The sequence below is a fragment of the Nycticebus coucang genome, chromosome 3 (genome assembly GCF_027406575.1).
Source record: "Nycticebus coucang isolate mNycCou1 chromosome 3, mNycCou1.pri, whole genome shotgun sequence".
NCBI lineage: Eukaryota > Metazoa > Chordata > Mammalia > Primates > Lorisidae > Nycticebus > Nycticebus coucang.
Window position 1 is genome coordinate 118,272,217 of NC_069782.1, and position 8,683 is coordinate 118,280,899.

Genomic DNA, 8,683 nt, shown 5'->3' on the forward strand with positions numbered 1-8,683 from the left:
TAAAACTCATTCAAGAGTTACGTGCTTTAGAATTGGAGCTAAAAATCCCCCCCCACCCCAACGTTTCATAAACATAGCTCAAAACAAAAACCTTTAAAGGCGCTGCACGCCTTTCCTGTAACTAAGATAAAAGGGAATCCCCCTCCCGAATCAGAACCAAAACCCCCCTCTGATGGGGACGAACACCCCTCGGCAGATGACGCCTCAGATGATGACCACGAGGCCTCTGACTCAGATGCTGAAAAAACTGAAACTGCCGATCAGCAGTATCGTCGCTTGAATTTCAAGCATGTTAAAGAATTAAAAACTGCTGTGTCCCTCTATGGCCCCACAGCCCCTTTCACTATATCTATAGTTGAATCTCTGAGCGAGCGGTGGCTCACCCCAAATGACTGGTTCTTTATAACCCGTGCCACCCTGCCTGGAGGTGGTTATGTCCTCTGGAGAACCGAATATGCTGATAACTGCAAAGAAACAGCAGCCCGTAATCTTGAAAATAAGACCTCCAAGAAATGGACTAGGGATAAACTCATGGGACGTAGTCCCTATGATAGTAACATCATACAAGCTAAATTTTCCCCCGGCCTCCTGGCCCAAATACAGAATGCTGCCCTTAAAGCATGGAGAAAGCTCCCTCCCAAGGGATCGGCAACTACCTCCTTGGCCAACATTCGACAGGGCCCTGACGAGCCTTATAGTAATTTCATCAGCCGCCTTACCGATGCGGCTGAGAGGCTCGTCGGCCAACAAGAAAATGAAAGCGAGTTCATTACACATCTCGCATTTGAAAATGCAAACCCTGCATGTCAAGCCGCCATACAGCCTCACCGCAGCGGCAAGACCATTTCTGATTATGTTAAACTTTGTGCAGGTATCGGCACCGTTCACTCCATGGGACTCGCTATTGGAGCCGCCCTTAAAGAATTCGCTCAGGGAAACAACCCAAAAACTTGTTTTAGTTGTAAACAACCAGGACACTTTTCTAGAGACTGCACGGCCCCTAAGGCCGAACGACCCGTACTGCCCGCTCTTTGTCCACGATGCAAGCGAGGCAAACACTGGGTGTCCGAATGCCATTCAAAAACAGACGCCCAAGGCAATCCCTTACCTCAGAAGCAGGGAAACTTCCTACGGGGCCAGCCCCTGGCCCCCAAATGGGCACAAACCCGTGGGGCTATCAGGTTTGTCCCCCCAAACCCGCCCCCTCAAGTTCAAGCCTCCTCTCCCTCTCCCGAGCAACTGCCGACAGCGCAGGACTGGACCTCTGTTCCTCCACCGGCGCAATACTAACACCTGAAATGGGCATCCAAATCCTCCCTACAGGGGTTTATGGTCCCTTGCCCCCCCAACACTTTCGGACTTCTTCTTGGACGTGCCAGTACCACCCTGCAAGACCTCACTATTCCCCCCGCATCATTGATAATGATTACGCCGGAGAAATTAAAATACTTGCTTCCGCCTCCCTCGGCCCTATAACCATTCACCCAGGCCAAAGAATAGCTCAGCTAATATTACTTCCCCTCCAACCATCCTTATTCTCTAAAAACCCGGGGTACTCATAACCTCGGTTTCTCTGACGCTTATTGGGTCAGACAAATCACACAAGAAAAACCCCTCCTTAAGCTACAATTAAACGGCAAAACTTTTGAAGGGTTACTTGACACTGGGGCAGACGCCACAGTAATCGCCAGTAAATACTGGCCCCCTTCCTGGCCCCTCACTACTTCCCTAACCCATCTCCGGGGTATTGGCCAAACCTCCAACCCCCAGCAGAGTGCTGAAATCCTCAAATGGACAGACGAGGAAGGCAACACTGGTACTGTCCAACCTTATGTTGTGCCTGGCCTCCCAGTCAATCTCTGGGGCAGAGACATCCTTGCCCAACTAAGACTAATTATGTGCAGTCCAAACGAAACCATCACCCACCAAATGTTAAAACAAGGGTTTCACGCTGGTCAGGGATTAGGGAAATATTCCCAAGGAATAAAAGAGCCCATTCAAATAACCTCAAATCTTAACGGCGCTGGACTAGGCATAGAAAATTTACCCTGACGGCTATTGACCTTCCTGTACCCCACGCTGATAAGATTACTTGGAAATCCAATGAACCGGTGTGGGTCGATCAATGGCCGTTAACTACAGAAAAATTAACTGCGGCAGCAACGTTAGTACAGGAACAGCTTGCTGCTGGCCATATTGAACCTACTACTTCCCCTTGGAACACTCCTATTTTTGTCATAAAAAAGAAATCCGGCAAATGGAGACTGCTGCAAGATTTAAGAGAAATAAATAAAACAATGCTTTCCATGGGAGCTTTACAACCAGGTCTGCCTACTCCCGTGGCTATCCCTGCTGGATTTTATAAGATTATAATTGACCTCAAAGATTGCTTCTTTACCATTCCCTTACATCCCTAAGACAAGGCACGCTTTGCATTTAGCTTACCAGTAACTAATTTCAAAGGACCCATGCCTCGCTTCCATTGGAAAGTTCTACCTCAAGGCATGGCTAACAGCCCAACACTGTGCCAAAAATTTATAGCCCAAATTATTGACCCTTTTCGAACATTATGGCCTACCATCTATATAATTCACTACATGGATGACATTCTTTTAGCAGGAGCAGATGCTTCCCAAGTACTCCTATGTAGTCAGCAACTCTCACAGAGATTAATAGACCGAGGCCTCCAAATTGCCCCAGATAAAATTCAATTAAAAGACCCCTATTTTTATTTAGGATTTGAGCTCCACCATCAGAAAATCACCACACAAAAACTCCAATTAAGAACCAGCCATTTAAAAACCTTAAATGATTTTCAAAAACTTTTAGGCGATATTAATTGGATTAGACCTTATCTCAAACTTACCACCAGAGACCTCAAGCCCCTCTTCGACATTCTTAAAGGTGATCCTAACCCCTCCTCCCCCCGCTCCTTAACCCCTGCAGAGATAACAGCCCTAAAAACTGTCGAGGTGGCCATCCAGAACCAAGGAGTCACTTTTATCTCTTATGACAAACCCTTCTCATTCATTATCTGTGCCACACCTCATACCCCTACTGGAGTATTTTGGCAACATGGTCCTCTCTTATGGACCCACCTTCCTGCTTCCCCTTCCAAAATTCTCGTCCCTTATGCTACCTTAGTTGCCAACCTCATCCGTTTAGGACGCAAACAAAGTCGTAAGTTCTTTGGCAAAGATCCTGACAGGTTAATATTACCCTATACAAAAGACCAGCCTAACTGGCTCTTACAAACCACAGATGAGTGGCCAATTGCCTGTTTATCTTTTTCCGGTGCGATTGACAATCATTATCCTGCCAACAAATTACTCCAATTCAGCAAAATTCACCCTTTTATTTTTCCAAGAATAACTTCCCCTCAACCACTTCCTGAGGCATGCCTTGTGTTTACTGATGGCTCCTCTAATGGTCTTGCTGCCTACACCATAGACGGACAAACCACCACTGTCCAATCTCCTTTTAAATCAGCACAACTTGTAGAACTTTATGCAGTAATTCAAGTCTTCTTAACCTTAACTAATCATCCTTTTAATCTGTATACTGATTGCGCTTACATTGCTCATTCAGTTCCTCCCCTTGAGACAATTCCCTATATTAAACCCTCCACCAACGCCACCCCCCTTTTTATCCACCTCCAAAAATCAATCAACTCCAGAAATTACCCCTTTTATCTTGAACACCTTCGCGCCCATTCTGATCTGCCTGGTCCTCTCGTCAAAGGAAACGCTTGTGCTGATGTGGCCACATGCCTCACCTTCCCTATTTCTGTAGACCCTATTGCAGAAGCCCAGCGATGCCATGCCCTACATCATTTAAACGCCCAAACCCTATGGCTAGCTTTTAAAATTACCCGGGAACAAGCACGACAAATTGTTAAACAATGCCCAGCCTGTGTCACCCTACTACCCTCCCCTCATATAGGTGTTAATCCCAGAGGTCTAATTCCTAATGATATATGGCAAATGGATATTACACACATCCCTGAATTCGGCAATCTCAAGTACTTGCATGTAACTATAGACACCTTCAGTGGATTTATATTTGCTACCCTCCATACTGGAGAAGCCTCCAAAAATGTTATCGCCCATGTCCTTAATTGTCTCTCAGTCATGGGCAAACCTAAAATCATCAAAACTGACAACAGCCCTGGATACACTGGAAAAAACTTTCAGGAGTTTTGCCACCAAATGCAGATTAAACATATTACTGGCACACCTTATAATCCTCAGGGACAGGGCATCATTGAACGTGCTCATCAAACCCTTAAAAATACCTTTCACAAATTAAAAAAGGGAGAATTATACCCCACGAAAGGATCCCCCAGAAACGTTCTTCATCATGCCCTATTTGTCCTTAATTTTTTAAATATGGATGCCCAGGGCAAGTCTGCCGCTGACCGCCTTTGGCACCCAGAAACAAATAACAATTATGCCACAGTCCTATGGAAGGATCCACTCACCTCAAAATGGAACGGCCCAGACCCAGTTCTTATCTGGGGCCGAGGATCTGTATGCCTATTTGATATGAAAGAAAATGCAGCCAGATGGCTGCCTGAAAGATTAGTAAAACAAATTGATAACAATTCTAAAATCCAGGGAGAAAAACCTCCCTGAGATTATCTTTCTCCTTTCCCTTCCAGAACCATGGATTTCCATCCATGATGCTGCCTTATCTCCTGATCTTCTGCCTCCCGGCACTGGGCCAACCTGTTCCAGCGGTTACCAAGCCCTTCGCTTGGCTCTTTTATTTAACTGAAAACTTGACTGATGAAAAAGGTTTCGGCCACCTCCTAGCCACTGCTGACTGCCCGCCTTCTGGATGCAGTTCTACCATTTTTCTTAATTTTACTGACTTTAAAATCCAAGCATGGCATCCCCGCCCACATCTATGTTTTTTGTATGATCAAACCGATCATAATTGTAAAGATTACTGGTACATGCAAAATGTAGGTTGTCCCTATTACTACTGCAATATTCACCCAACCCAATATCCTGATTCAAGTTATTCCCTTAGTTCACTTCCTTACAATAGTCCCCATAAGCTTTTTTACTTCCAAGACCACTACACCCTTATCATTCAAGATCCATGGGACAATAGATGGACATCCCCTGTCAAAGGCGCCATGTACTCTACCTCATACAGCTCCTGGCCTTCCAGCAAGCTATTCATATGGCGCTCCCTCGTACAAATCCAAACCACCCTTCATACCCAGATTCAAAACCAAGAAAACGCCTTGCTTAAACAACTTGCACCCCCTTCGCCAGATAGCCCTTTTTCGTGGCTTACTCTCCTCCGCGAAGGTCTCCTCATTGCCAATGTGAGCGGGCTAGGCAACCTCTCCTCTTGCTTCCTCTGCGCCAGTCTCGGCCGCCCACCCCTTACCGCCGTCCCTTTGTCATCTCCCCTGAACGCTACTGCTTTAGAAGAAACATCCTTTAAACCTCTACTTGATATTTCTCTGTTCTTAAACCCCCAAGAAGACTCCTTCATCTTTTGTTATTCTAACGCTTCTACTAGACTCTGCAACACCACTTCTCCACCTACCCAAAACATCACCGCCCCCCCCACCCCCCCCCGCTCCTTCATTTGGTGCAACGGCACTCTTTCCAAAAATCTTACCCTCCCACTTCAGCCTACAGCCTTGTGCCTCCCAGTAACTCTTATTCCTCAACTGAACATCCGTACATCTACTGAATTTATTTCCTCCTTGGACAAAATTGACTCTTGTGATTTTTCCAGAAACAAATGTGCTGTTTTCCTTCCCCTAGTTGCAGGTATCTGTCTTGCAACATCTGCGGTATCTGCGGGACTTGCAGGAGGGGCCCTTGGGCACTCCTACATCTCTGCTGCCAAGTTAACAGAACAATTCCAACTAGCAGTCGAGGCCTCTGCAGAATCCCTCGCCTCCCTACAAAGACAGATAACCTCCCTCGCCCAAGTAACCCTACAAAATAGACGAGCCTTAGACCTCCTCACCACTGAAAAAGGAGGAACATGTCTATTTCTACAAGAGGAATGTTGTTACTTTGTTAATGAATCAGGCACAGTAGAAACACAGATTGACAACCTTCATAAGCTTAGCTTAGATTTACAAAAACAAAAATTTTCTTCTGAGGCAAACGAGTGGTGGAAATCCTCCATGTACTCCTTACTCATGCCCCTTGCAGGTCCCCTTATTAGCTTGCTATTAATAATCACCCTTGGACCCATTAGTCTTAACAAAATCATGAATTTTATCAAATCACAGATTGACTCCCTGGCATCAAAACCCATTCAAGTCCATTATCATAGACTCGACCTTGCAGACCGGGGCCTTGCCGAACCTAACAACGAAGATATTCCTCCGGGAACCGCGTAAGCACTCAGAGCTATGCATGTTGACTCACCATCATATGTGAGTACAACCTGGGTTCCTTTTTACGGGGTGCAATAAAGACACTGCAAAGGGAAGGCATAAACAGCCTCTCTGAGTCCCTTGGAAGCAAACCTGATTTGCATAGAGGTTAGCGTCATAAAAATTTCTCCTCTCCTCCCCAAAAGACGCTCAAACTTATCATGCGGTCATTATGCCTGTGGGAGGAATCAGGTCAATACTTCCCCCCAAGAGGTTAATGCCCTCTCTTCTACGCCGACAACTGACAGACCCCAACAATTTAAAAAACTAAAAAGGAGGAGATGCTGGGAGCCAAAACATCTCACAAGAATGCCCCTTGCTATCTTGATTTTACGAGCAAACTGTTCTCAGGAATTCAACCGTAAACAGCAATGGTACTTTCCCCTTCCATATCTCCTCAAAAATGCACCCCCCGCCTTAGGGTCCTTCTCCTAGTAATTTTCCAGAAACTAGCCCCCTCCCTGCCCTGTTAGGAACAGCCCTTAGTTACTTCCTCGTTTGTGTGCTTATAAGTCCAGCTGAAAAATAAACTCTTCGGAGCTTGATCAGACTCTTGACTTGCTCTCATTCTTTCATGTCTCTTGTCCCCTCATTCGACTGACCCCTTTGTTTCCCAGGTCCCCGTTGAATTCCCCACGGGCCGGGGCACTGGTTCTCTTTTTTGGTAGAGGATTACTCTCTGTTTTTCTTTCCCTTTGCTCTAACTATTGCTAAATGTCACTTAGTTATGAATCCATAATGTTTTCTTTGGTCTCTTAGAAGGTATTTCCTTTTTAAATTTCTTTTATTTTTAATTATTAATAGTTGTACATATTTATAAGGTATCTGTGACATTTTGATAGAGGTGGAGAACGTGAATGAATCAAATCGGGTAATTGGGGTATTCATCGCCTGCTCCCGGGAAGACGTCTTCCAACAGCACATGATTATTTGTTAGACAGGTTTATAGTCCAAACACTGGAACGTAGCTAAGAAAATACAGAATTTAAGGAGTAGGGATGGGTAAGAGAGCTAAGTGGGGATTTGGAAACATTCTTTCCTGTGCACTTTCCATTCTGACCTCTTGGTCCATCCCTCTTTTTTTAAATTTAATTTTAATATTACTACATATACTTTAATCTATTATTCCCAAAGTCTTAGCATCTCAACATGTAATCAATGTAAAAACTATTAATAAGATAGTTTATATTCTTTTTTTCCATACTTAGTCTTCAAAATATGGTTTGTATAACTTAAAGCATATTTCAGGTTGGACTTGTCACAACTCAGGGGTACGATAGCCACATACGGCTAGTGGCCCCTATAGTAGATAGTCCTGCTGTATCTTTGTGACAGTGGGTCTTAGTAGCCTTGACTCTATAGCTAGCTTAGCCCTACTACTAAAGTCTGGCACTTCGGAGTCTTTTAAGTGACATCTTGTCACACTAGTTGGTTTGAAGTTCAACATTTCCCACCTCTACATTAGCTTTAGGAATTGTTCTGCTTGTAGGGCTAGGTAATTGTTCTTGCCCTGAGGGTTGTTCTTTGCTTGGCTCTTGGAGTCTTACCTCTGCTTGTGCACATAGTATTCAACCAAAGACATTGCAGAACCTCTGTACAGATCTGGAGCTTTTTCTGTATAACTCTCTTCCTTCCAGTACTCTGTTCTGTGACGTCCAGCTGCTCAGCCTCCTGAACTCCCATCTCTGCTCGTCAAATTAACAAGATCACTGTGCTTTGCACAGGGTCCTGGCCTGCACTGTGGTCTAGAAAGTGCCTTAGGCAGAAGTCTGAGTGATCACAGGACTCTCTTCTTTAGTTTCTCTTCTCTTGAGGGATCACAGTCTTGTGCTGCCTGTTGTCCAGTTTTCTACTTGTAGACAGCAGTGGGGAACATCTGGTATTACCATAGTTATTCTTTATGGCCAGAAGAGGAAATCCTACTTTGCAAGGCAAATTGAGTGAGGGAACATCCTGTACCCACTCTGATGAGCTCCAGCCAAGAACCTTGAGTACCTTTGGGAGGAGGACAGTTGACTAGGTCTTTGGGTTTGCCTTTTTTTCTCCTGGCTTCACCTAGTGGCCCCACGCATGGCTTCTTGCATGCCAGCAATCACAGCCATGTTCCTGGATTGAGGAGGCCTCGTGGTCCAAAATCACCCTCATCCTGGTTCTCTTTGTGGTGGTCATCATCCAAAGATCATCCATGAGCTGCAGAAAAAAAGCCATTTGCAGAAGGAAGTCACAGATCACACAGCAAGCACTGCATGCTCAAACATCTTGGTCTTC